Below are 27,210 nucleotides of genomic sequence, written 5' to 3'. Positions count from 1 at the left end.
TTGCTGCATGCGGGCATGCCACTGTTGGTAGTGCGCCAGTTGGGTTTGAAGTAGCAGAGTGATGAGGTCCTATTGATGTAGCAATTTTATGGCATTGTCCTGCTACTGATTGGTCATTAATCCCTAATTAATTTGCATGGAGAGGTTGTCGTTATTTTCTAGTATCATAGTTGTGTGATGTTTTAGTAATTAAAGGTCCACAGATGGTGGTGGGGGTAATTGGAGAACGGGTATGATTGGGGTCGCATGGGCTAGGAAATGATAAGGGTGGTAGGACATCAATCCCACCACTAGGGTGGAGAGAGGCATGGGAAGAAATTGTGGTGATTGTGGAGTATAATTGTGGTGAGTGATGTGAATGTTGTTGATGGAGCGGCGTGGACGATGTTGGTGATTTTTGCGTGGGTCTTGGTTGCTATACATGACTAGGCTTTGGAGTCTTAATAGTGGAAGCAACTTGTATGTCTGAGTATGAAGTATTGTCCAAATCATAGTGAGTATTTAAAGGGGTCTGGGAATAGCAGGCGAATGTTCATGATGAGATTGTCTGTGAATATGTTTTGATGGTGTTTCTGTGGACGATGGGATATGGGTAGTGTGGCTTTCATCATCCGTCATAGGCACTGTGTCTTGATGTGATATTGAGCAATCTAAAATAGAAGAGTTAGTTTTAGTTGTGTGAGTTACGACGGTATTGAGGGAGTGATGTGTTGGAGTGAATTGGGTGGTAGTGTTTGGGTGAGTTGGCCATGGAGAATACAAGTGTTCACGTTTAGGTTTAGAAGAGGAGAAGTGTTGTTCTGGCTTTGGAGTCGTCGAGTGGTCTACAACGTTAGGGTAGTAGATTGGGTAGTGGGGTAATGATGGTCAGGCTCTTCCAAGGCATTAGGGTCAGTGGGGGCGGCAGTAGCTAGATTGTGAGGATGTTTTTCTTTTCGAATGAAAGGATGTAAGGGCAGTGGCCTATTAAGGGTTTTAGTGAAAGAGGTAGGCGAAGTAGAGGGCTAGGTTAAGGGAGTTTGAGTATCGATTTCTGAATGTTGCACAGGAGTAGTAGTAGTAGTAATGTGACTGGGCCCCATAGACTGTTGAGAGTATAGGGAATGTTCTTCTGACAAAAGGAAGTGTTTCTTTGGAACTTGAAAAAATAAATGATTTGCTAAAACTATGATTTCATTTTTGAGAGTATTTAGGTGGGCCCCACTCGAATCCGCTTTTGGTGATTGGAATCTTTGATTTGTCGATGATAAAGGTACGTTGGAGTGATGGGTAATAATGTTATGGTGGAGTGCATCAGAACGGAGTTGTTTTTTTGAAGGTTTAGAATAGGTAACAGTTTTCCACGGGCTTTCAATATCTTTTGATGAGGTGGAAGTGTTGGGTTGGTTGGTGGATTATGAGGTGATGGTCTTGTTATTTGGTTGATTTATTATCTTCGTACAATATGTAAAATTATGTTATAAACAACCACATTTTATGCATAGAGTAGTAGACTCTTCGTAATGGATTTGTTGTAAGTGGGTTCCTAGTAATACATGTATCAAATAGTAGAATAATTTGTGGGTGTTGGGTTAAACTTTGGTTCCCAAGTTCGGATGGTGAGGTATTGCGACCCAACAAACCAAGGGCCATGATGAAGGACTTTGGCGTAGGTTTAGTGGAGAGAATTTGATTAAGTAATAGTCGAATCCTAGATCAATGAGCTGGAGAAGTTCTGGGGGTTGCCACAGGACCTGAAGTTTATTTTTAAGATAGTTATAAGCTACTTTTTTACCTAGTAGTTTGATAATTAAAGAATGATGTCAATTATGATATAGGCGGTCTTTTCAGTAGAGGAAATTGGGATAAAATGAGGGTGATGCGTGTGGTTGGTTTGCTCGTCGTCTATACATAGTTTGGTGAGGAAAGTTGTTTCAAAATCATTGGGTGTAGTAGGCAGTGGTTGGGATCGTGTATCACAAAAACTCACCTTGTTGTGGGTAGGTCCCAGAGATGATGTAGGCAAATCTTTAGGCTTGTTTGTGCTGCGATGTAATTGATTTTTTGCTTGATTAGTGAGTTCGTCTTCTGGTATTGATGTCATGAGATTGGTGAGTGGTGGTCGAAGTGGTGGTGGAGATTGTCGTTGTTAGTTAGAACTGGTACTTTCCCGAACTACTTTCTGTAGAGAAGGAGGAACTTTTCTTTATATATTCCTTTGTAGGGTACGTATATATATTTAGTGAACCATGTTAACTTGATTCCCTTTTGTTTCCTCTCTTTTGCTGCAGATAAAAAAATTATCAGTTGTTTCTCCAACAAAGACGAGGAATCGGACCTAATTTCTTCATTCTCACCAAAAACATTATCTTAGAAAAAGAGAATTAGCCCTTAGTCGATGACGAATACTATATAGATTACTAGCGGACTGAAAAAAGACTCGAAATGTCAAACTACTGAAAAATATATTCTACTAATTGATCAAGACACACTCTTTTTCTATAATTTTATTTTTGATGGCAAAAAAAAAAATAGAACAAAGTTTCAAAATTTGCCTTTATTTGATGTTATCTGCCTTTATAGAATTTGCTTACAAAGACTGTGTGACATCTCTTAATGTATAGTGATACAAATTAACCTAGGTCCTGTATGTGAAGTAGTTGTTAGTATATTTTTGTCTAGTTTACTGAATAATAATATGTACAAAGTACGTACTAGCTATGTTTGTTAACGATGTAGTATACTAGATATTGTGCCAATTGACTACTAAGTGGGCGTTTGGACATAAGAATTGTAAAATTCTGAAAAAAGTGAAACAAATTTCAAGTGAACATGGTATTTAAAAATTAGAGTTGTGTATGGACATGAATATAATTTTAGGTTGTTTTTGACTTTTGAGAGTGATCCGAGTAAAAATTTTGAAAAATAACTTTTTGGAGATTTTCAAATTTTCAAAAAAATCCAAAATTCATCTTCAAGTAAAAAGTGAAAATCGTATGGCCAAACATTGATTTAAAAAAAAAAGTGATTTTTTTTAAAAAAAAAGTAAAAAAATAAAATTCTTGGCCAAACTGGCACTAAATTTATGATAATCAACGTATCTAACTAAGGGCCCGTTCGTCCATAAAAAAAGATTCCTTTTTTTTCGAAATCAGTGTTTGGCTATGAAATTTTCGATTCTTACTTGAAGATGAATTTCGAAATTTTTCAAAAATTTGAAAAACTCTAAAAAGCTATTTTTCAAAATTTTTACTTTAGATCACTCACAACAATTCAAAACAACCCAAAATTATAGTCATGCCCAAACATAACTCTAATTTTCAGATACCATTTTCATTTGATAAAAAAAAATACTTTTTTTTGAAATTTTACAATTTTTTTTGGTTAAAACGGTGCATTTCAAACATTAATTATAAAATCTACCCATTAGGGTAGAGCATAGTAGCATTGTTAACACAGGGGTATACTAGTTCCCCCTCGCTATGAGCATAGTTAGTACGATTACAATCCAAAACTTGTCTTGAGAAAGCAGTTCCTGCGATGTCTGTCCAAAAAACATGAGTAGCATACACTGGAGGAACTGCTATTACAAAAAGATTAACTAAAAGATCCTTCTTGGCACCCTCCTTTGCTAGTATGTCAGCAACTTTGTTCGTCTCCCTGTAGCTGTATTTCACCACCACGTCTCTTAGCCTTTGGACGATTGACCTGTATTCAAAGATAAGTGAGTCAAAAATAAGGTTTCCGTTGTTAAGCATTCTAATTACCTCTGTGGAGCCTGTGTTGATTTCTAGAGGTGTTAACTGCCTCTCTTTAGCAATCTGCAATCCTCTCAGCACTGCTAGTAGCTCTGCATGTGTGTTGGTAGTATTTTGTATACTTCCCATGAAGCCCAGCACCTAGTTTTCGCTTGCATTTTTGATGACTCCTCCCCCTCCTCCCTTTCTCGGGTTCCCAACTGTAGCCCTATCCGTGTTGAGTTTATATGTGTTATTTAGAGGGGGTGTCCATTGGACCTAGATAGTTTTCTCCTTTGTGGATGTTCTGTCCACCGATATGGTAATATACTCAGCTGCTTTTGCCAAAGCAGCTTTTGTATTAACCACGTCCTTCCTATTGTTCAATAGATTATTATTTCTGGTAAGCCAGATCTGCCAGAATCAAAAAGGGAGGAGGTCTTCCCAATTGATGACATTGTTGAAGAGTTTCTTTTTTAGAGAGGCCCATGTGGTGGGCCAATCCCAACTAGTGAAGGAGATGATCTGGCTTGGAGTTGAACTGGTACTTTCTGTGACTAGATTTCCCCAGAATATTTTTGTGTTGGGGCAATCGAAGAATATGTGAGCAGATGTCTCAATTGCCTAATTACAGAAGCAGCATATAGGATCCATATGTATCCCAATGTGGTGAAGGAAAACTCCAATGGGGAGCCTTTCATGGAAGAGGAGCCAAAAGAAAGTTTTGATCTTGTTTGGTACTTTCAGCTTCTAAATCCACAAGTAATTGTGACTTGTATCTGCACAGTCTGGTTGGGCAAGGTTTTCCAGGAGGGAGTAGGATGACTTTGAGGTGAATATGCCATTTGTGGTGATTCCCCAAATCATTCTGTCATCTTTTACATGATTGGATGGTACAAATGTGTTTAGAATGGTATTTTTAATACTGGGGGGAATGCTTAGGGAAATGGAAGAGAAATCCCAAGTCCCACTGTTATGGACTGATGCTACTGTTGTGGATAGATCCTTCTGTGTAAGAGGACCTTCAATCATGGATCTGATCGAAGGGTGATTTGGGATCCAAGGGTCATTGATGAAGCTAGCTCTGTTCCCTGAGTGGACAACCCATCTTTTGGCTTGTATGTATGTTTCCCACCCTTTGATGATGCATTGCCAAGTGCTTGATATTGATTTTTTTGGGGGTGCCTCGAGTTACAGTGCTTAGCAGTGAGAGTTTTTCCCCAGAGGGAGGATGGGTTCTAGTAAAGCCTCCATGCCAATGCTGAATGTATAGCTTTGTTTTTCAGATCAGCCTTTTGGATTCCTAGGCCTCCATGGGCCTTAGGCTTTGTGATTGTATCCCAGGAAACAAGATGCGTCTTTATTACGATTGGGGTTGTACCTAGATGAAATTCCTTTAAATTCTATCAATCTCTTTGGATGTCTTGGAGGGGAGTTTGATGTATTGCATGACATGGTTAGGGATAGTGTTTAGTGAAGCTTTTGCTAGGGTAGTCCTCCTAGTCATATTTAGCATGTTTGTTTTCCACCCAGCTGTTGATATCCAATTTTTTCCAAAAAATATTTCAAATTGCATATATGTCTTCAAAATCATGCATTGATTAGCAATTGATATTTTTCCACATTTTTCCTATATTTTTATTAATTTATCCAACATTTCATTTCCAAGAAATAATTACAAAATTACCTCACAAATAATTTCAAAAGCATTTCTTGATGTAATGTATTATTTTTGGTCCTATTAAGACCAAATTATTTCATAATTAGCCAAATTGGTACCTTTTGGCTATACTTGCAATAACTTTGTAATTATAGCCTAATCATATGATTTTATACTATTTTCATCCAGAAATTAATCATGTGTATTTTTTAAATACTAAATAAACATTTTAAAATTATTTTCTATGCATGAAATTCATTTTTATAATTAACAACTACTTTTGTAAATTGTTTTAATTAATTTACATTGGGTATTTAACAAATAGTCACTTTTATTTCAATTATAGCCTAATTAAATCAGACCCCAACCTAATTAAAACGGCCCAAATACCCCAGGCCCAATACCTTATCCTACCCGACCCAATCCGTTGTCTAATCTGGATCGTTGATCAATTTTAATCAATGGTCCAGATCTCCCCTTTCCTTAATTAACCCTAGAGACTACCCCTCTTTCCCCCTCATTTCTCTCTTTCACTCTGCCGTTACATTCTCCCCTCACCTCTCAAATTCTCTTTGCTAAAACCTAAAGCTCTCACCGACCGTCGACTTTGCCGGTAACTATGGTGGTCTCACCACCATCCCAACCCCCATGGCTCCTTCCTACGCCGAGTTACTACTGCCTTGAGGTCCTCAAAGGAACCGGAGGCGGTTCAACTCACCCCCATGGTTTTTCATGTCATTCTCAGGCCAATCTTCGCCTGTCCGAGTAAGATCCTGCCATCTCCGGCTAGAATCTGTGGTTTCTAGGCCGATTCTCTTTCTCCTTGGGTTATCTCTCTGAAACCCTAAGTATTAGCTCTTGATTTCTTAGATCTGTAATAGATCTGGGTATATTCCGAGTTATTTTGTTGTTTTCCTTAAGGATTTTTCGATTTTTCTAAAACGACTCTTCATCTTCAAACTAGGGTTTCTTAATCTCTTTTAAAAATGGCTTTTCCTTTTGATTTTAGTATTAATCTATGATTTTTACTATGTTTAAACGTTTATTTGAGTTTTCTCTTTTTATCTGAGTTATTATGTTGAAAACTCTAAGTTTCTTGGTTTTAATCCTAGATTTTGAGTCTGTTTTGTAATAATATGTTCACTTAATCTGTATATGTGCTTGTTTTTCATGAGCCTTATGATTCTCTGTGGGTTTACCCTATTTTGTTCATGAGTGTCTCTTACTTTTACTTCTTCTGCCTATGTCATATTTATTCTATTAATTCATGCTATGCTCTATGTGAATCCCTAATTTTCGTGATTTTACCCTATTTGTCTTATTAGGTTTTTTGATTCTTGCCTATTATGTGTTTATTCTGCTTGTTCTCATAAATTTGTGTCAATTCTTACCTTAACCTATGGTCGAGCATGCTGTCAACTGATTCTTAAGTATTTTCCTTGATTAGAATCTGCTGAACCTAGTCTCTATTACATGTTGTGTACTTGTACTATGCTGAAAATATTTCCTTATTTGTTATATTCAGCCTTATGTGATTTCCTTCCTATGACGACCCGGCTAGTCGTCTCATGAGTTATCGCTCCGTTTCCCCCATTTTTGCTTCTTTATGCTTTGTTATCTGTGTTTTGTGGTATCGGGTTGGTCAAATCAAATCCGGAATGATTTTGATAAGGTTTGAGACACTTAGTCTCTTTTAAGGAAGTTTAAGTTGGAAAAGTCAACCGAATGTTGACTTATGTGTTAAAGGGCTCGGATGTGAGTTACGATGGATCGGTTAGCTTCGGGAGGTAATTTATGACTTAGGAGCATGACCGGAATGGGTTTTGGAGGTTCGGAGTAGATTTAGGCTTGAATTGGCGAAGTTGAGATTTTGGCGATTTCCGGTTGATAGGCGAGATTTTGATATATGGATCAAAATGGAAATTTAAGAGTTGCAGTAGCTTCGTTGTGTCATTTGGGATGTGTGTGTAAAATTTCAGGTCATTCGGACGTGGTTTGGTTGAGTTTTTGATCAAAAACGTATTTCGGAAGATTTTAGGAATTTAGGCTTGAATCCGATGTGTTTTGGATGATTTGATGTTGTTTGAGGTGTTTTGATGATTGGAACAAGTTTGAATAAGGTTTTAGGATCTGTTGGTTCCTTTGGTTGAGGTCCCGGGGGCCTCGGGTGAGTTTTGGGTGGTCAATCGGATCATTTTGGAGTTTAGAAAATTGCAGAAAACTCTGTTCAGCTGTTGCAGGGATTTTACCCTTTGTGTTCGCAAGTGGAGCCTCGCGTTAGCCAAGAGGCAGCTGAGGAAGGCAAGGATTAACCTTCGTATTTGCGATAAGGGCTTCGCGTTCGCGGAAGGCTGGGAAGTGGTGCATCGCGTTCGCGAGAAGGTCTTCGCGATCGCGTAGAGGAATTTGGGTCAGATGAGTTCGAGGTCAAGTGTTCATCACGTTTGCGGAAGAGTGAGCGCGTCTGCGATGGGTAAGGTAAAGGAAGCACTGCATTTGCGATGATCGTGTCGCGTTCGCATAGAGGAAAAGTTGGTCAAAGTGAGTTTGTGCTTTGCGAACGCGAGGGTTTGACCGCGTTCATGAAGAAGGAAATTAAGGCCTGGCAGAATGTTTTTAACTCGTCTTGTCCGCGATTTTGGGGCTCATTTCCTCCATAATTGGCCATTTTGGGAGATTTTTGAAGGAGATTGAAGAAGGATTCAAAGGGAATCGTTGGGAGGTAAGATTTTCAGACTTAAAACTCGATTATTATGTGAATTCTACCTAGAAAATCATGGAAACTTAAGCTAAAAATGGAAGAACTAGGGCTTGGAATTTTGGACTTATGATTAAGGATTTGGAGGACCATTTGGGGTCGGATTTGAGAACTTTTGATATGTATGAACTAGTGGGGAGATAAGGAATCTATTGATGTAAAAATTTCTGAATTCTGAGACGTGGGCCCGGGGGTCGGGTTTTGGTAATTTTGGGATTTGTGCCCTTTATTGATTTTTCTTTTCGCTTGGGCTTTGTTCCCATAGCATATTTTGACGTCCTCGTTCTGATTTTGGATAGATTCGACATGTGTGGAGGCCGATTTGAGGGGCAAAGGCGTCACGAGCTAGAGATTTAGCCGGTGCGAGGTGAGTAATGATTGTAAATGATGTCCTGAGGGTTTGAAACCCCGGATTACACATCACAGTGCTATATTGAGGCGAGACACACGCTTGATGACGAGCGCGGGGTCGTGTACTATTGGGGATTGTGACTTGGTCCATCCCGGTTGATGATTTTACTGCGTATTTGACTGAATCTTATTTGCTATCATCATGATTTGGGCTGAATGCCATATTTGGGCTTCGTGCCAACTATTTGAACCCTTCGGGGATTTTTATTACAAATTCCTCTCTGTTTTGATTTATTACTTGAACTCAGTCATGGTATTTTCCACCGTTTTACTACTCACCCATGTTTACTCAGTTTTAAGACTTAAATGATATTTTAATTGATGTTTGGGCTGAGAAATACTGTTTTACTATTGCCCGAGGGGCATATGAGTATTTTTGACTGAGTAAGGCCGAGTTCCTAGTTGTGAGGAAACACTGATACTGATTTGAGGCCGAGGGCCTGAGATATATACGCTACGAGGTGGATTGATTGATATAAGTCCGAGGGCCTAGATTTGATGCCACGAGATGGCTTGTTATTGCGCTTGGGCCGTAAGGGGCTCCTCCAGGAGTCTGCACACCCCCAGTGAGCGCGGGTACCCATTGTGATGTGAGATTGAGCCCGAGGGGCGGATGTGGTGATACTATGCCCGAAGGGCAAACTTCTATTTGGTTGCTTTATTTTAATTACTTGTTTACTTGTTGAAAGGGGATTTTACTTGACTTCCCACTGTTTTACTGCTTTTAAATGGTTTTACTGCTTCATTATAGAATGCCTTGTGCCTTACATGTTTTCTTACTTTCAGTCGTTATTTACATTTGTTACTCACTGAGTTGGAGAACTCACTTTACTCCCTGTACCCTTGTGTGCAGATTCAGGCGTAGCAGGTACCGCTCCCGAGTGCTGATCCCTCCAGTTTCAGGCGAGCGTTTGGAGACTATGAGGTAGTTGTTGACGTTCGGAGCCCCGTGTCTCTACTCTTTTATCATTTCTATTTCCCTTCAAACATTTGTACTATTTTATGGATTTAGCAAACTTGTATTATGGCCTATAGACGCTCATGAATTGTGACACCCCGGTTAGGTCTGTATTGGGTTGTACTTCCTCTACTTATTATCATTAAATCATATTTCAGACTACTTTTATGTTGCTTAACTGCTTTAAGAAGTGAATTGGGTTTAGTTGGTTGGCCTTGTCTTCACGAGATGCGCCATCACAACCTGGTTCGGGGTTAGGGTCGTGATAAGTTGGTATCAGAGCCTAGGTTACATAGGTCTCACGAGTCATGAGCAGGTTTAGTAGAGTCTCGTGGATCGGTACAGAGACGTCTGTATTTATCCTCGAGAAGCTGCAGAACCTTTAGGAAAAACTTCATATACTTGAAATTCTGGTCGTTCGAACTTGTTGATCCGAGTACTAAACCTCCGTTATTCTATTCTCTCATAGATGGTGAGGACACGCACTACCAGACAGGGTGGATGACCACCAGTGCCACCAGTTGTGGCCACCAGAGGCCGAGGACGCGACCGTGGTCATGGTAGAGGCAGAGCAGCGAGGGCAGCATCTGTAGATCCACCAGCTGCCGCAGTTCAGGACCAGGTCCCAGCTATGGATGCTCTAGTAACACCAGTTCATGCACCAGCTGTGCCCATCGTGATTCCGGGTCTTCAGGAGGCCTTGGCATAGATCTTATCAGTTTACACTGGCTTGGCTTAGGCGGTTTCAACCACTATAGCCGCAACTACTTCACAGGCCGGGGAGGCAATCAGACTCCCGCCGCTTGCACACTTGAGTAGGTCGTGCAGGGACTCCAGACGCCGGGGGCGCATCTACCCCAGCCGGTTGCAGCTGCTCAGGACTATGTAGTTCCTGCCATGCTGGAGGACGAGCAGCGTAGGTTGGAGAGGTTTGGTAGACTTCAGCCTCTGTCATTCAGTGGTGCATAGAACAATGATGCCTAGGGTTTCTTAGATAAGTGCTAGAGGATGCTTCGTACAGCGGGTATTCTGGAGACCAGCAGGGTCGCTTTCACTACTTATCAGTTTTCAGGAGCTGCTTTCACTTGGTGTGAGTATTTTGAGAGGCGTAGGATTGTTGGTGTAGTCCCACAGAGAGGATCTACGTAGGAAGTTTGAGTGGTTGCGACGGGGGGAGATGACCGTGTCACAGTATGAGTTGAGGTTTTCTGAGTTGGCTTGTCATGCCATCTGGTTGGTTCCGACAGATCGAGAGCGGATTAGAAGATTTGTTGATGGTCTCACTTATCAGCTCCGTATTCTTATAACCAGGGAGAGGGTATCTGGTGCTACGTTCGAGGAGGTTGTTCATATCGCCAGTGAGATTGAGTCGGTTCGTCGTCAGGAGCGAGAGGAGAGGGAGGCCAAGAGGCCTCAAGGATCTAGCAGCTATAGTAGTGCTCCTTCGAGGGATCAGTTTCAGCACGACAGAGGCCGATCATTTAGGTCTGCTCAGCCATCTTGCCTAGGTTATCATGGGGCGTTTTCGGCTCATGGTTATCACGGTTCTCAGCAGGGCCAGTCATCACTTAGTGCCCTTCCAGCTTAGAGTTCGACCCATGTTCCATCAGTTTAGGGCTCTTCTATGCTGAGTGCATCTGCTAGTCACTCCGGTGTGAGGGGTTCCCTTTAGTTCCCTTATCCAGAACCTGGGAGTTGTTATGAGTGTGGTGAGATGGGCCAAATGTGGAGGTAGTGTCCTCATCGTGTTGATAGTTCGTCCCAGTAGAGGGGTCAGTTGTCAGCTTTAGTGCCAGTTTCTTCTCCACCACCCGCTCATCCAGCTAGGGGTGGGGGGTCAGTCAGCCAGGGGTCGCCCCAGAGGGGGAGGTCGATCAGGGGGTGTTCAGGCCCTTTTCTATGCACTCCCAGGCAGACCCGATGCTATTGCTTCAGATACTGTTATTACAGGTATTGTTTCAGTCTACCACAGAGATGCCTCTATATTATTTGATCCCGGTTCCACCTTTTCTTATGTGTCATCATACTTTTCTCATTATTTGGGTACACCCCGTGAGTTTCTTGCTTTACTTGTTCATGTATCTACCCCGATGAGCGATACTGTTGATGTAGACCATGTGTACCGGTCATGTGTGGTGACTATTGGGGGTTTGGAGACCCGAGTGGATCTATTGCTATTGAACATAGTGGATTTTGATGTCATTTTGGGCATGGATTGGTTATCTCCGTGTCGAGCTATTCTAGACTATCATGCTAAGACAATCACATTGGCTATGTCAGGTGTGCCACGGATCGAGTGGCGAGGTGTGACTGATTATGTTCCTAGTAGAGTGATCTCTTTCTTGAAGGCCCAGTGTATGGTTGGGAAGGGTTGTCTTTCATATCTAGCATTTGTGAGGGATGTCGAAGCTGAGGCTCCCAGTATTGATTTTATTCTAGTTGTGAAGGATTTTCCCGATGTGTTTCCTGCAGACCTGCTGGGCATGCCACCAGACAGGGATATTGATTTTGGTATTGACCTGGTGCCGGGCACTCAGCCTATTTCCATTCCGCCCGTTGCCGGGCACTCAACCCATTTCCATTCCACTGTATTGTATGGCACCAACGGAGTTGAAATAATTGAAGGAGCAGCTTCAGGAACTCCTAGATAAGGGGTTCATTCGGCCTAGTGTGTCACCTTGGGGTGCGCCGGTTCTGTTTGTAAAGAAGAAGGATGGCACAATGAGAATGTGCATTGATTATAGGCAATTGAACAAGGTAACAATTAAGAACAAATATCCTTTGCCTCGCATTGATGATCTATTCGACCAGCTTCAGGGAGCGAGGGTGTTCTCCAAGATTGATCTTCGTTCGAGTTATCACCAGTTGGAGATCAAGGATTCAGATATTCTTAAGGCGACTTTCAAGACCCGATATGGTCACTATGAGTTCTTGGTGATGTCTTTTGGGTTGACCAATGCCCCAGCAATGTTCATGCATTTGATGAACAACGTGTTCCGGCCTTATCTTGACTCGTTTGTCATAGTCTTCATTGATGATATTCTGGTATATTCGCGTAGTCAGGAGGAGAACACGGAGCATTTGAGAGTTGTGTTGCAGAGATTGAGAGAGGAGAAGCTTTAAGCAAAATTCTCCAAGTATGAGTTTTGGCTCAGTGCAGTGGCTTTCTTGGGACACGTGGTGTCTAGCGAGGGTATTCAAGTTGATCCGAAGAAGATAGAGGCGATTCAGAGTTGGCCCAGACTGTCCTCAACCATAGAGATTTGCAACTTTCTTGGTTTGGCAGGCTATTATCGCCGGTTTGTTTAGGGATTCCCATCTATCGCATCGCCCTTGACCAAACTGACTCAGAAGGGTGTTTCATTTGTATGGTTGGACGAGTGTGAGGAGAGCTTTCAGAAGCTCAAGACAGCTTTGACCACAGCTCCAGTGTTGGTTTTACCATTAGCTTCAGGTTCATATACTGTGTATTGTGTTACTTCGAGAGTTGGGATTGGTAATGTGTTGATGAAGGAGGGCAGATTTATTGCTTATACTTCTCGTCAGTTGAAGCCCCATGAGAAGAACTACCCCATTCATGATTTGGAGTTGGCTGCCATAGTTCACGCATTGAAGATTTGGAGACATTACTTGTATGATGTGTCTTTTGAAGTGTTTACTGATCATCATAGCCTCCAACACTTGTTCAAATAGAAGGATTTCAATTTGAGGCAGTGAAGGTGGTTGGAGTTGCTTAAGGATTATGATATCATTATATTGTACCATCCGGGAAAGGTCAATGTGGTGGCTGATGCTTTGAGCCACAAGGCAGTGAGTATGGGGAGTTTGACATATATTCCAGTTGGGGAGAGACCTCTTGCAGTTGATGTTCAGGCCTTGACCAATCGGTTCATAAGGTTAGATATTTCGGAGCCCAGTCGGGTATTGGCTTGTGTGGTTTCTCGGTCTTCCTTATATGAGCGCATTAGAGAGTGCCAGTATGATGATCCGCATTTCTTGTCCTTAAGGATAGAGTTCAGAATGATGATGCTATATATGTGACCATTGGCGATGATGGGGTGTTGAGGATGCAGGGCCGGATTTGCGTGCCCAATGTGGATGGGCTTCGGGAGTTGATTCTGGAAGAGGCCCATAGCTCGCGGTATTCCATTCATCCGGGTGCCGCGAAAATGTATCAGGATTTGCGGCAGCACTATTGGTGGAGAAGAATGAAGAAAGATATTGTGGGATTTGTAGCTCGGTGTTTCAAATGTCAGCAGGTGAAATATGAGCATCAAAGACCGGGTGGTTTGCTACAGCAGATGGATATTCCTGAGTTGAAGTGGGAGAGGATCACTATGAACTTTATTGTTGGACTTCCATGGACTTTGAAGAAGTTCGATGCTATTTGGGTAATTGTGGATCGGCTGACCAAGTCCGCGCAATTCATTGCTGTGTGTACTACCTATTCTTCAGAGCGGTTGGCAGGGATCTATATCCGAGAGATTGTTCGCTTGCATGGTGTCCCAGTTTCCATCATTTCAGATAGAGGTACTCAATTTACTTTGCAATTTTGGAAGGTCGTGCAGAGAGAGTTAGTTACTCAGGTGGAGTTGAGCACAACTTTCCATCCTCAGACGGACGGGCAGTCCGAGCGTACTATTCAAATATTGGAGGATATGTTGCGTGCTTGTTTCATTGATTTCGGAGGGTCATGGGATGAGTTTCCACCGCTTGCAGAGTTTGCTTATAACAACAGCTACCAGTCAAGTATTCAGATGGCTCCATATGAGGCCTTGTATAGGAGACGATGTAGATCTCCAGTTGGTTAGTTTGAGCCCGATGAGGCTAGGCTATTGGGGGCTGAGTTGGTAAAGGATGCTTTGGATAAGGTGAAGGTGATTCAGGAGAGGCTTCGTACAGCGCAGTCGAGGCAAAAGTGTTATACTTATAGGAAGGTTCGAGATGTGTCCTACATGGTTGGTGAGAAGGTTCTGTAGAAGGTTTCACCCATGAAGGGTGTTATGAGGTTTGGGAAGAAAGGGAAATTGAGTCATCGGTTCATTGGGCCTTTTTGAGGTGCTTCAAAGGATTGGGGAGGTGGCTTATGAGCTTGCTTTGCCACCCATCTTGTCGAGTGTGCATCCGGTATTTCATGTTTCTATGCTCCGGAAGTATATTGGGGATCCGTCTCATGTTCTAGATTTCAGCACGGTTCAGTTGGATGATGATTTGACCTATGATGTGGAACTAGTAGCTATTTTGGGACGTCAGGTTCAAAGGTTGAGGTCAAAGGTTATAGCTTCAGTGAAAGTGCAGTGGAGAGGTCGGCCCGTTGAAGAGGCTATCTGGGAGACCGAGCGGGAGATGAGGAGCAGATATCCTCACCTATTCGAGGCTTTAGGTATGTTTCTTGACTCGTTCAAGGACAAACGTTTGTTTAAGTTGGGGAGGATGTGATGACCCGGCCAGTCGTCTCATGAGTTACCACTCCGTTTCCCCCATTTTTGCTTCTTTATGCTTCGTTATCCGTGTTTTGTGGTATCGGGTTGGTCGGATCGAATCCGGAATGATTTTGGTAATGTTTGAGGCACTTAGTCTCTTTTAAGGAAGTTTAAGTTGGAAAGCCAACTGGATGTTGACTTATGTATTAGAGGGCTCGGATGTGAGTTCCGATGGTTTGGTTAGCTTCGGGAGGTTTTATGACTTAAGATCGTGACCGGAATGAGTTTTGGAGGTTCGGAGTAGATTTAGGCTTGAATTGGCGAAGTTGAGATTTTGGCGATTTCCGGTTGATAGACGAGATTTTGATATAGGGGTCGGAATGGAACTCCAATAGTTGCAGTAGCTTCTTTGTGTCATTTTGGATGTGTATGTAAAATTTTAGGACATTTAGACGTGGTTTGGTTGGGTTTTTGATCAAAAGCGTATTTCGGAAGATTTTAGGAATTTATGCTTGAATCCGATGTGTTTTGGGTGATTTGATATTGTTTGAGATGTTTTGATGATTAGAACAAGTTTGAATAAGGTTTTAGGATGTGTTGGTGCCTTCGGTTGAGGTTTTGGGGGCCTTAGGTTAGTTTCGGGTGATCAATCGGATCATTTTGGAGTTTTAGAAAATTGCAGAAAAATCTGTTCAACTATTGCAGGGATTTTACCCTTTGTGTTCGCGAATGCAACCTCGCATTCGCCAAGAGGCATTTGAGGAAGTCAAGGATTAAGCCTTCGCGTTCGCAAAGGGCTGGGAAGTGGTGCATCGCGTTCGCGAGAAGGTCTTCGCGATCGCGTAGAGGAATTTGGGTCAGATGAGTTCGAGGTCAAGTGTTCATCGCGTTCGCGGAAGAGTGAGCGCGTTCGCGATGGGTAAGGTAGAGGAAGCACCACGTTCGCAATAGTCGTGTCGCGCTCACATAGAGGAAAAGTTGGTCAAACTGAGCTTGTGCTTCGCGAACGCGAGGGTTTGACCGCGTTCGAGAAGAAAGAAATTAAGGCCTGGGCAGAATATTTTTAACTCGTCTTGTCCGCGATTTTGGGGCTCAATTCCTCCATAGTTGGCTATTTTGGGAGATTTTTGAAGGAGATTGAAGAGGGATTCGAGGGGAATCGTTGGGAGGTACGATTTTCGGACTTAAAACTCGATTATTATGTGAATTCTACCTAGAAAATCATGGAAACTTAAGCTAAAAATGGAAGAACTAGGGCTTCGAATTTTGGACTTATGATTGGGGATTTGGAGGACCATTTGGGGTCGGATTTGAGAACTTTTGATATGTATGAACTAGTGGGGAGATAAGGAATTTGTTGATGTGAAAATTTCTAAATTCTGAGACGTGGGCCCGGGGGTCAGGTTTTGGTAATTTCAGGATTTGTGCTCTTTATTGATTTTTTTCGCTTGGGCTTTGTTCCCTTAGCATATTTTGACGTTCTCGTTCTGATTTTAGATAGATTCGACACACGTGGAGGCCGATTCGAGGGGCAAAGGCGTTGCGAGCTAGAGATTTAGCCGGTTCGAGGTGAGTAATGATTGTAAATGATGTCCTGAGGGTTTGAAACCCCGGATTGCACATCGTAGTGTTATATTGAGGTGAGACACATGCTTGATAACGAGCGTGGGGTTGTGTACAATTGGGAATTGTGACTTGGTCCATCCCGACTGATGATTTTACTGCGTATTTGACCGAATCTTATTTGCTATCATCATGATTTGGGCTGAATGCCATATTTGGGCTTCGTGCCAACTATTTGAACCCTTCGGGATTTTTATTACAAATTCCTCACTGTTTTGATTCATTACTTGAACTCAGTCATGTTATTTTCCACTATTTTACTACTCAGCCATGTTTACTTAGTTTTAAGATTTAAATAATATTTTAAATGATGTTTGGGCTGAGAAATATTGTCTTATTATTGCCCGAGGGGCTTGTGAGTATTCTGGACTAAGTAAGGTCGAAGGCCTAGTTGTGAGGAAACACTGATACTGATTTGAGGCCGAGGGCTTGAGATATATACGCCACGAGGTGGCTTGATTGATATGAGGCCGAGGGCCTAGATTTGATACCACAAGATGGCTTGTTATTGCGCTTGGGTCGTAAGGGGCCCCTCCAGGAGTCTGCACACCCCTAGTGAGCGTGGGTACCCATTGTGATGTTATATTGAGCCCGAGGGGCTGTTATTGTTCTGAGATGTTGCCTGAGAGGCAGATGTGGTGATACTGTGCCCGAGGGGCGAACTTCTATTTGGTTTCTTTATCTTAATTACTTGTCAATTACTTGTTTACTTGTTGAAAGAGGATTTACTTGACTTCCCACTATTTTACTGCTTTTAAATGGTTTTACTGCTTCATTATAGAATGCCTTGTGCCTTACGTGTTTTCTTACTTTCAGTCGTTATTTACATTTGTTACTCACTGAGTTGGAGTACTCACTTTACTCCCTGCACCCATGTGTGCAGATTCAGGCATAGTTGGTACCGTTTGCGAGTGCTGATCCCTCTAGTTTCAAGCAAGTGGTCGGAGAATACGAGGTAGCTGTTGACGTCCGCAGCCCCGTGTCTCTACTCTTTTATCATTTCTATTTCCTTTCAAACATTTGTTCTAGTTTATGGATTTAGCAGACTTGTATTATGGCCTATAGACACTCATGACTTGTGACACCCCGTTAAGGCTGTGTCAGGTTGTACTTCCGCTGCTTATTATCATTAAACCATATTTCAGACTGCTTTTATGTTGCTTAAATGCTTTAACAAGTGAATTGGGTTTAGTTGGTTAGCCTTGTCTTCACGAAAGGTGCCATCACGACCAGGTTCGGGGTTAGGGTCATGACACTTTCTTATTTAGTATTTGCCTGTTACCGTTTAAATTTAACTCTTTAATAAAGGAAGTACTTATACTGATTTGATTCTAATTAGTACATAGTTCCATAATTACTGCTGAATTATGATTCTTGCCTCATTTTCTACCTGTTTTCAAACTATAAGTACCTTGCTCTTTCATTAGCACAAGTACACGAACACATTGGTTCAAAAATTCTCTCTCACACAAAAACTCTCTTCTGCTCTCTTTTCTCTGATTACTTGCTATTGTTCTAAGTCAGCCGGCTGCAAGCCAAGGCTGATTACTCTACTCTCTTGCTCCTCACTTTGTGTTTACTACCTTCTTTATTGGTATGTTCTGATTTCAATTCAAGTTCCAAAAACAATATGGTCATTTTATTACTTCAATTCATCTTGTTTCTAGTCTGCTTTTACTTATGGGTTTGTTGTGAAATCTGTAGTTGATATGTTTACATTATTATCATGTTATGTACTCCCCTTCCTTAGGATCAGTATGAACATGTTACCCCTCTCTATGTAGTCTGTCTCCATGTGATCTTGTTCTATCTGGTTTCTGGTATGAATCTCCTTGTAAAATAGTCTGCACTCCTAAACTTGTATGATTGTGGGATTGATTTTAAATTATGTTAATCCTATACTGAACCCCTTAAGCATTGCTGATTCTGTGACTATGTCTAATCAGTGTTTCTGAGCATATCTGTACTGATTCCAAAGACTTCTGTTTGCTATGTGTTTACCATTATGTGCTTTACCTGTCCCCAAATCCCATTTACCCCTGTGTGAAGGCTTGTGGTGCTAAACCTGTCTTGGTTTTTTGTTCTATGTGTGATGCTGAACCTGTTTTGGTTCTGAGGTTAGTCTATTGTTTGTTGATTGCCATACTCTTTTCAAAACTGCCTTATTGAATAACTCCTCCGTTGTTTTACAAAACTATTTTCAAGTTTCTTTTCAAATTGTTTTCCTACTTAAACTTTTTTTCAAAACTATGTCAAGCACTCTCACTCTATTCTTAGATCCCTAAGTTCTGCCCCTCTAATGTGTGACTGCTTAGGGATCCCTATGAGATCCCGCTGAACTTTAATGTATTATAGCTGGCCCTTCCACACTGCACTTACTCAAGTATGGTTGTGAATCTGGGTGTGAGCACTTCCCGGGATCTCTTGAGGTGCTTAGGGAACTCTAACACACCCGGATATTGAGAAAGGCTATAAAACAATCTGAGTAGTTGAGGATTTTGAATTCTAGGCCTACTTGCAGGCTCCTTATAGTGTAACTTCTTGTTTTTCTTTATCTATTAATGTAATTCATTCAATGTTGGTTTGTAATATTCATTGCAAACGAATATTGGGGCTGGCTAGTGAAAAAGGGGAGGGTAGCTATACATGTTATCAAAGGGTAGAAAATATGCTTTAGGTTTATATTTTTCTGTATGTGCATTAGAATTCATGTTTAGGACCAATACATGCAAAGCATATTATATATTAGATACCTGTCACGACCCAAAATCTCTATCGTGAAACTAGTCCAGCCGACACAACTCCTGAATCAACCATTATTCAATAAAAAATATTTTTATACCATTTATTAATCAGTAATCTCATGATGTAATTTAAAAGAATAGTGCGGAATAAATACACAAGCCTGACATTGGGGTGTCACTAGTCATGAGCGTCTACTACGACTGTCTAACAACATCAAGACCAATGTGGTCGGAAAAATCCCAAGAATACATAAGGAGAATAAGGAGGGAGAAAAACAGGGTTGCGATCGCCAGGCAGCTACCTTGCTAACTCCGATGAACCTACCACCGAGCTCAGAAACACCTGAATCTGTACACAAGGCGCATGGAGTAATGTGAGTACGCCAACTCAGTAAGTAATAAAAGTAAATAAAGTCTGAGCAGTAAGAAATCACGTAAACCACATCATGGCACCACAGAGAATGTCGCACGTTTCCAAAACATGATACAAATCAAATCTTCTCGTTCAACTCCCATTTCGGAAAAATCCTTTAAAAATGCCTTTCTAACAATTTTCAGTAGAAGTTCAGTGAAATTTATAGTGAAAGTGATGAAAATCATAATCGGCCCCTCGGCCATAACATAATTCATATACAGCCCATCGGGCAAACAGAAATTCATAACCGTTTCGTAACTTAAATTATCTCAGTGGAAGTAACAAAGCCGAATCACAGACTAAATTCCGAAGACCTTGTAAAAACTTCAGTTTAAAGGAAGGTTGTTTAAAAATATTTGTTTAACATTTTCAATAGAGGCTCGGTCTAAAGATGAGTGAAAGCAGTAATTAAATCAACATATTCAATAGAAACACACTTTAAGGAGGAGTAAAACCAGTAAGTTCATAAACATGCCCCTCAGGCAAAACATCACTCGTATACATGTATATATAACCTCTCGGGCAAGCCTCTCAATCACTCATGGCTCAACTCTTATCAATCAACGCTCACACTCAGCACTCACGCTCAATAGGTAGCATATAATAACCACTCGGCATGCAGCCCGATCCATATATCGCTGCAATGTGCAGCCCGATCCATATATATAGTCGACTGTGCTCACTGGAGGTGTGCAGACTCCGGAGGGGCTCCTACAGCCTAAGTGCTATATCACTGCGGCGTGCAGCCCGATCCATATACATACATGCATATATATATATATATATATATATATATATATATATATATATATATATATATATATATATATATATATTGCTGCGGCGTGCAGCCTGATCCATAAATATTAATCCTTACAACCAGGCCCTCGGCCTCTCTCAGTCATTAACCTCACAATCAGACACTCGGTCTATCTCAGTCATTAATCTCACAATCAGGACTTCAGCCTCTCTCAGCCATCAACCTCACAAGTCAATCGGACTATCAGTAAAACAGGGCGTTCGGCTCAAATATCATTTATAGTGACAAACTTTAGTAAATAAGGCTGAGTTAGGAAATTACAAAAAAAATGCAGCATGACTGAGTACAATTATTAAGTCAAAACAGTGAGGAAAAGCAGTAAAAAATCCCATAAGGGTCCAAAACAGTTGGCACGAGGCCCAAACATAGTATTTAGCCCAAAACATGATAATAACAAATAGTTTTCTATCAAATACGCAGTTAAACAGACATACGGGACGGAATAAGTCATAATCCCCAATAGTGCACGACCCCACACTTGTCATCTAGCATGTGCGTCACCTCAAAATAGCACAACGATGTGAAATTCGGGGTTTTAAACCCTCAGGACAACATTTACAATCATTACTTACCTCTATCCGGTCCAAACTCTAGCCCGCGATGCTTTTGCCTATCGAATTAGTCTCCAGTTGCTCCGAATCTAACTAAAATCAGTTCCACCTCATTAATACACGCTAAAGGAACAAAGCCCAAGCGAAAATAATCGAATTAACTCAAAAATCCCGAAATTGGCCAAACCCGGCCCTGGGTCCATGTCTCGGAATTCGATAAAAATCATATCAATAGATTCCTCATCCTCCTACGAGTCTATACATACCAAGAACATCAAAATTGGACCTCAAATGGCCTCTCAAATCCCCAATTCAACTCTCTAATTTTTCTTCAAATTTTCATTCCAAATTCCCAAATTAAATGATAAAAATTAAGACAAAATCATGGTATTTAACCAAATTTGGGTGAAGACACTTACCCCAATCAATCCTTTGAAAATCCCCTCCAAAATCGTCTTCTCCCGATCTACATAGCTCCAATAATGCAAAAATGGTCGAAATCCTCGAAATAGAGTACTTTATAAAGCTGCCCAGGCTTCCTCTTTCGCGAATGCGGAACGATCATCACATCCGTAATGAAGAAAAATATCAGCTCCGAAAAATGCTCTACGCGTTCTCGGCTCAAGCCACGCGAACGCGATACCTATTGAGGACATAACTACGCGAACGCGACATCCAAAGCGCGAACGCGAAGAACACGACATCAATACATCGCGAACGTGATACCCAAAGCGCGAACGTGAAGAATAGAATTCACCGCCTCAAAGAACACCCTTTGTGAATGCGAGTCCCTGACTGCGAACGCGAAGAACAAACCATCTGCAACAAAAACCAGCAAAAACTACCAAGTCTAAAGTCCAAAAATTGATCCGTTTACCATTCGAAACTCACCTGAGGCCCTCGGAATCTCAACCAAACATGCCAACATATCCCATATCATCATTCAAACTTGTTCCAACCTTCGGAATGCTCAAAACAACATCAAAACACCAAATCATCATCTAATTCAAGCCTAAGAATTCCAAAAACTTCCAAATTTCGCTTTTGATCAAAAGGTCTATCAAACCTCATCCAAATGACCTGAAATTTTGCACACACGTCACAAATGACACAATGGACCTAATCAAACTTCCGGAATTCTATTTCGACCCATATATCAAAATCTCACCGATCAATCGGAAAACACCAAATTCCAATTTCGCCAATTCAAGCCTAAACCTTCCATGGACCTCCAAAATACATTACGATCATGCTCCTAAGTCCCAAATCACCTACCGGAGCTAACCAAATCATAAAAATTCTAATCCGAGATCATATACTAACAATTCAAAACTTTGTCAAACCTTTCAAATTTTAAGCTTCAAACTGAGAACTGTTCTTCAAAATTCATTTCGATTACCCTGAAAATGAAAACCGACGATTTACATAAGTCATAATACATCACACGGGGATAGTCATGCCCGAGAACTGGCGAGCGAAGTGCAAAAGCTCAAAACGACCGGTCGGGTCATTACAATACCATGCTCCTAGGTTCCATGTATACTGTTTTTAGCATCTCATTTTGACATCCTTATTATCACTTAGAATTCTTATTTCTAGGATAAACAACAACATTAATATAAACTGTTACTTATGCATATTTTGAAATCATGTTGTAACCTGTTGTGCATTTAGAAATCCTGCTTTAGGAATTCTGCATATAAACCATTCTGAACCTTATATGTGCATATTAGATACCATGTTTAGGGTCTCGTTCATACTCGCTCAGTCACACCTAGTTAAACTATTGATGCATGAAAAAGAATATAAAACAATCTCACGTCTAATTATCCTATTTAAGTAAAACTGGTAATAATTCTGTATCTTGTAAGACTTAGAACAACATGCTTTAGGTAAAATATCTCCTACCTTGTTTTAATAGTTCTGGTAGCAATTGTGCATTATCCCACGCCTAGGAAAGCCTTAGGTAATCAAATTTCTTATAAAAGTAGAAATTGCCTCTTTGTGTTTACTGCTTAATGGTTAACAGGCTTAATATTAGTAGGTAAACTGATTAGGCCCCTGCTTCTAAGTTTAAAAAAAATAAATCTGTATGTCTCTTGTGTTCTGATACTCACCTAGACATCATGTCTTAGGATCCTGTTTAATAATACTGCCCTTGTTTGTGTTTGAGTCGTGCTGTTTACATGCACTATCTGCGGAGGTAAACCTGAGCCCCTTATTTGCTCATTCCTACTTTTATTTGCTAAAGTCATATGTGTTCTTGTTTGTCGCCTTAGTATCTTCCCCTTTAAACCTTAGGGGTCTATCTAGAACTGCCTATAGGTAGAGGTCCTAATTTCCTCCAGGACCATTAAGAAGGGATGGGTAACAGCACGCATAGAGATCGCTAAATAACATTCGCTTAATAACCGCTAAGGGGTGGGAAGGGTAGATATGGATATAATGACTACGCGCTAATGTCACGTGTAGCCCCTCATTGAGGAGTGTTTACCGGACATAGCGTGGGGTGATCTTGTAGGCTAACCAACCTAGGACCCCTCCTTCCCAAATTCCCTTTACTCTCCATATGTATACAATTTGTTTAAGCATTTCCTTTGTCTCATTATTTGAGGCATGTAATGTCCGAAACCTACTCTTATTTGTAATTATGTGTTTAAAACTATTTATTTGTTAATGGACTAGTTCATAAGTATGTGTTCGGTCGGGACACACTGTTTTGAACCGAGAGGAATGCCTAACACCTTCCCCTCAAGGTTATTTCGAGCCCTTACCCTAAATCTATGGTAATGCAAACCAATCCAAGAGTCAATCTCTCTGGGTGCCCTAACGCATCATAATCCATTAGGTGGAGACTCTTCAAATACCCAATTTCCAAAAGGAAACGAGTTATTTCCCCCATGAACGTCAAAACCCGGACTTCTCTCCGCGGAGGGGAAAAAGGGGACGCAACACCAGCCAAGTTTGTGTGTAGGTTGTTTATGATGAATCAGAAATCATTGTGGGTGGGCCTCTTGTGGAAAATGGGGAACCCTAGGTATTTGCCAAAGCTGGTTGTTGCCTGAATGGCAAGACTATTAGAGATGGACTCCATTTGGTGGGGTTGGAAGCTAGCACTAAAAAAGACTCTAGACTTGCTAAGGTTTATCTTTTGACCTGAAGCCTGATTGAAGGAATTGAGGGTATTAAAGATTGTGGTGCAGTTTCTCTAATTAGCTGTAGCAAAAAGAGTTAGATCATCAACAAAGAACAAATGGGATATCTTAGGACCGGATCTACCAATGCTAATGGGGGACCACTCCTTTTGTTGGACATTCCTCTCAATAGCCCCGAAGAGCCTTTTTATACACAATATGAAGAGGTAGGGTGACAAAGGGTCACCCTGTCTGATGCCTATGGTGGGTTTAAAGGATTTAGTATGCTCCCTATTTACTAGGGCATAGATGGAGGATGAACTAACACATGACATGATGAGATTGATGGTGGCAGTGGGATAGTTGAAGGCATGGAGGGTCTCCTTAATGAAGGACCATTCTAATCTATTAAAAGCGTTTTCCAGGTCGATCTTAAGGATCATGTGAGGTGATTTGCCTCTCATCTTCCCAAAGTGGGTGATATATTCTTGGACTATGATAACATTATCATATGGTCTCCTATTGGAGAGGAAGATTGCCTGACTAGGACCTATGATGTGGTACACGTATGGTTTAATTCTGTTTACTAGGAATTTGGTCAAAGTTTTGTAAACAGTATTGCATAAACCTATGGTCCTGAAGTTTTTAATCATTGATGCCTGGGCACATTTTGGTATTAAACACATGAGGGTCTCATTCATCAATGGGTGAATTGTTGATGTTGAGAAGCAATTTTTGCAGAATGCACTTATGATTTCACTATCTCTAAGAGACTTTACAATAGAAGATTTCTGTATGTTGGATAGTGAAGGGCTTTGAGGGTATATATGGTAGTGTGCATGGGTGACTAAGAATGGGATGTGAAGTAGAGCTCTTTAAAAAACTTGGCTATTGATTCTTTGATTTCTAGGGGCTCATACTGCCAGTTTCCTGATTCATCTTTAAAAGAGAGAATTATGTTTCTCCTTCTTCTATTAAGAGTTGATGTGTGGACGAATCCGGTGTTGGCATCCCCATCAGAGAGCCAGTTGATTCTTGCTTTCAGCTTCCAAAAATCTTCTTCTTGTTTTAGAATTGAGTTAAGTTCCTCAGTGAGAGTATTTTCTAGATTTTGGAGGAAATTGCTAGAATGATAGCTAGGTGATTTTTGTAACCCAGCCATCCTGGAAACTAATCTCTTTTTTTGTGGAATATGTTGCCAAAGGTAAGTTTGTTCCAATTGATTGCATTTTCTTTGAACCTAGTGGAGGAAGTAATTAGGGTGGAGTGGATTAGGAATGAGTCCCTGATGAGTGCTTGGAACATTGGGTGGCTGCACCACATGGATTCGAACCTAAAGGACTTGACAGAGGCCACTTGTATGCTATTTTTGAGTTTGAGAAGCAAGGGGCAATGATCAGAGTGAGTCCTAGCAAGGTGAGTAACATTTGTCTCCAGGTATTCTTTTACCTAGAGGTTATTAGCAAAACACCTATCAATTTTATCTAGGATAAGGCAGGACCTATTCTTGTAACGCTTGTTAGACCAAGTGTACTTGCTTCCTTTAAAGCCTAGGTCTACTAATATGCAATTGTTTATACAATTCTAAAATAGGTTGCTCCTATTTGTATTAATGTGGTTGCCCCCAAATTTATCTCTAGCTTTCAAGACTTCATTAAAGTCTCCACCCACAAACCAACTACACTTAAAGTGTTTGAAAATATCAATCCAGTTATCCCAGAGGGTCTTTCTAACCTCTACATAATTACTAGCATAGATTGCAGAAAATAAACGAGGATTTGATGGGAGTACCTTGAACATTGCATGGATACCCTAGGGTGTTACTACTACTTCATCTACCTAAAGGTAGGACTCTTTCCACATGATTACTATACCTCCTGAATGGCCTACTGCTGGGAACTGAATATGCAGATCATATTGCAGTTCCTCTATGAGCTTTTTGTGGTCTGCCGTCTTGGTTTCCGGCGGCACTAGCATTGCAGGTTTGTGCATCTTCACCATTTATGAGCAGTGTCTCCTGAACTCGGCACTGTTTGCCCCCTAACATTCCATATGATAAAGTTCATTAGTGTCACAAGCCAAGTTCTCCCTCCATGAACTGTCGTGATGGAACCTAGTCTCTACGGCTAGGTAAGCCTAACAAATTGTGGAAATAGGAAATGAAATATGAAACTAGCAAGTTGCGGATAAAACATAATAAAAGAGTTTAAAATGCCGCTCGGCATATACAATGCATACTCTCCAAACTGAATCAAACTCCCAAAACCCGGATGAAATCACAAGCTATAGAAAACTACATAGTGTTCTAACTCCAGAATGTCTAATCAAAAGTAAATATAGGAAGTCTAAAGCTAAAGGGGAGAATAGAGAGGGACTTCTAGGTCTGCGAACGTGGCAGATATACCTAGAAGTCTCTGATATTGCCCGCCTCAATGATGGAACGGCTGAGCAAAAGAACCTGGATCTGCACACGAAAAACATGTGCAGGAAAGGGCATGAGCACATCACAGCGGTACCCAGTAAGTGCCAAGCCTAACCTCGGTCGAGTAGTGACGAGGAAGGTCAGGGCCCTATTGGTTATAGGTGTATAAAACTAGGTAAAACAATATGAAATATGACAGTATAATTTAAAGTACTAACAGTCGATAAAGAAGAAAATCACAGAAAGAATACAACTCAGTACACAAAGATAGCAACAGGGGATCTCCTAAGATATCGTCCCGTAGTCCCAAACTTAAATGTGCAGAGGGTCTCCCGAGATATTGTCCCGTAGTCCGAATCATAAATATGCAGGGGAATCTCCCGGAATACCAATATGTAGTCCTAAAGTAAATATCCAGTACAGGGGAATCTCCAGGGATGTCATCCCGTAGTCCCAAATATAAATGTGCAGGGGGATCTCCCGGAATACCAATCCGTAGTCCCAAAGTAAACGTGCAGGGGATCTCCAGGGATATCGTCCTGTAGTCCCAAAGTAAACACACAACAGTCTCAAGA

Source organism: Nicotiana sylvestris, chromosome 1 (assembly GCF_000393655.2).
Source record: "Nicotiana sylvestris chromosome 1, ASM39365v2, whole genome shotgun sequence".
NCBI lineage: Eukaryota > Viridiplantae > Streptophyta > Magnoliopsida > Solanales > Solanaceae > Nicotiana > Nicotiana sylvestris.
This window is presented reverse-complemented; position numbering follows the sequence as displayed.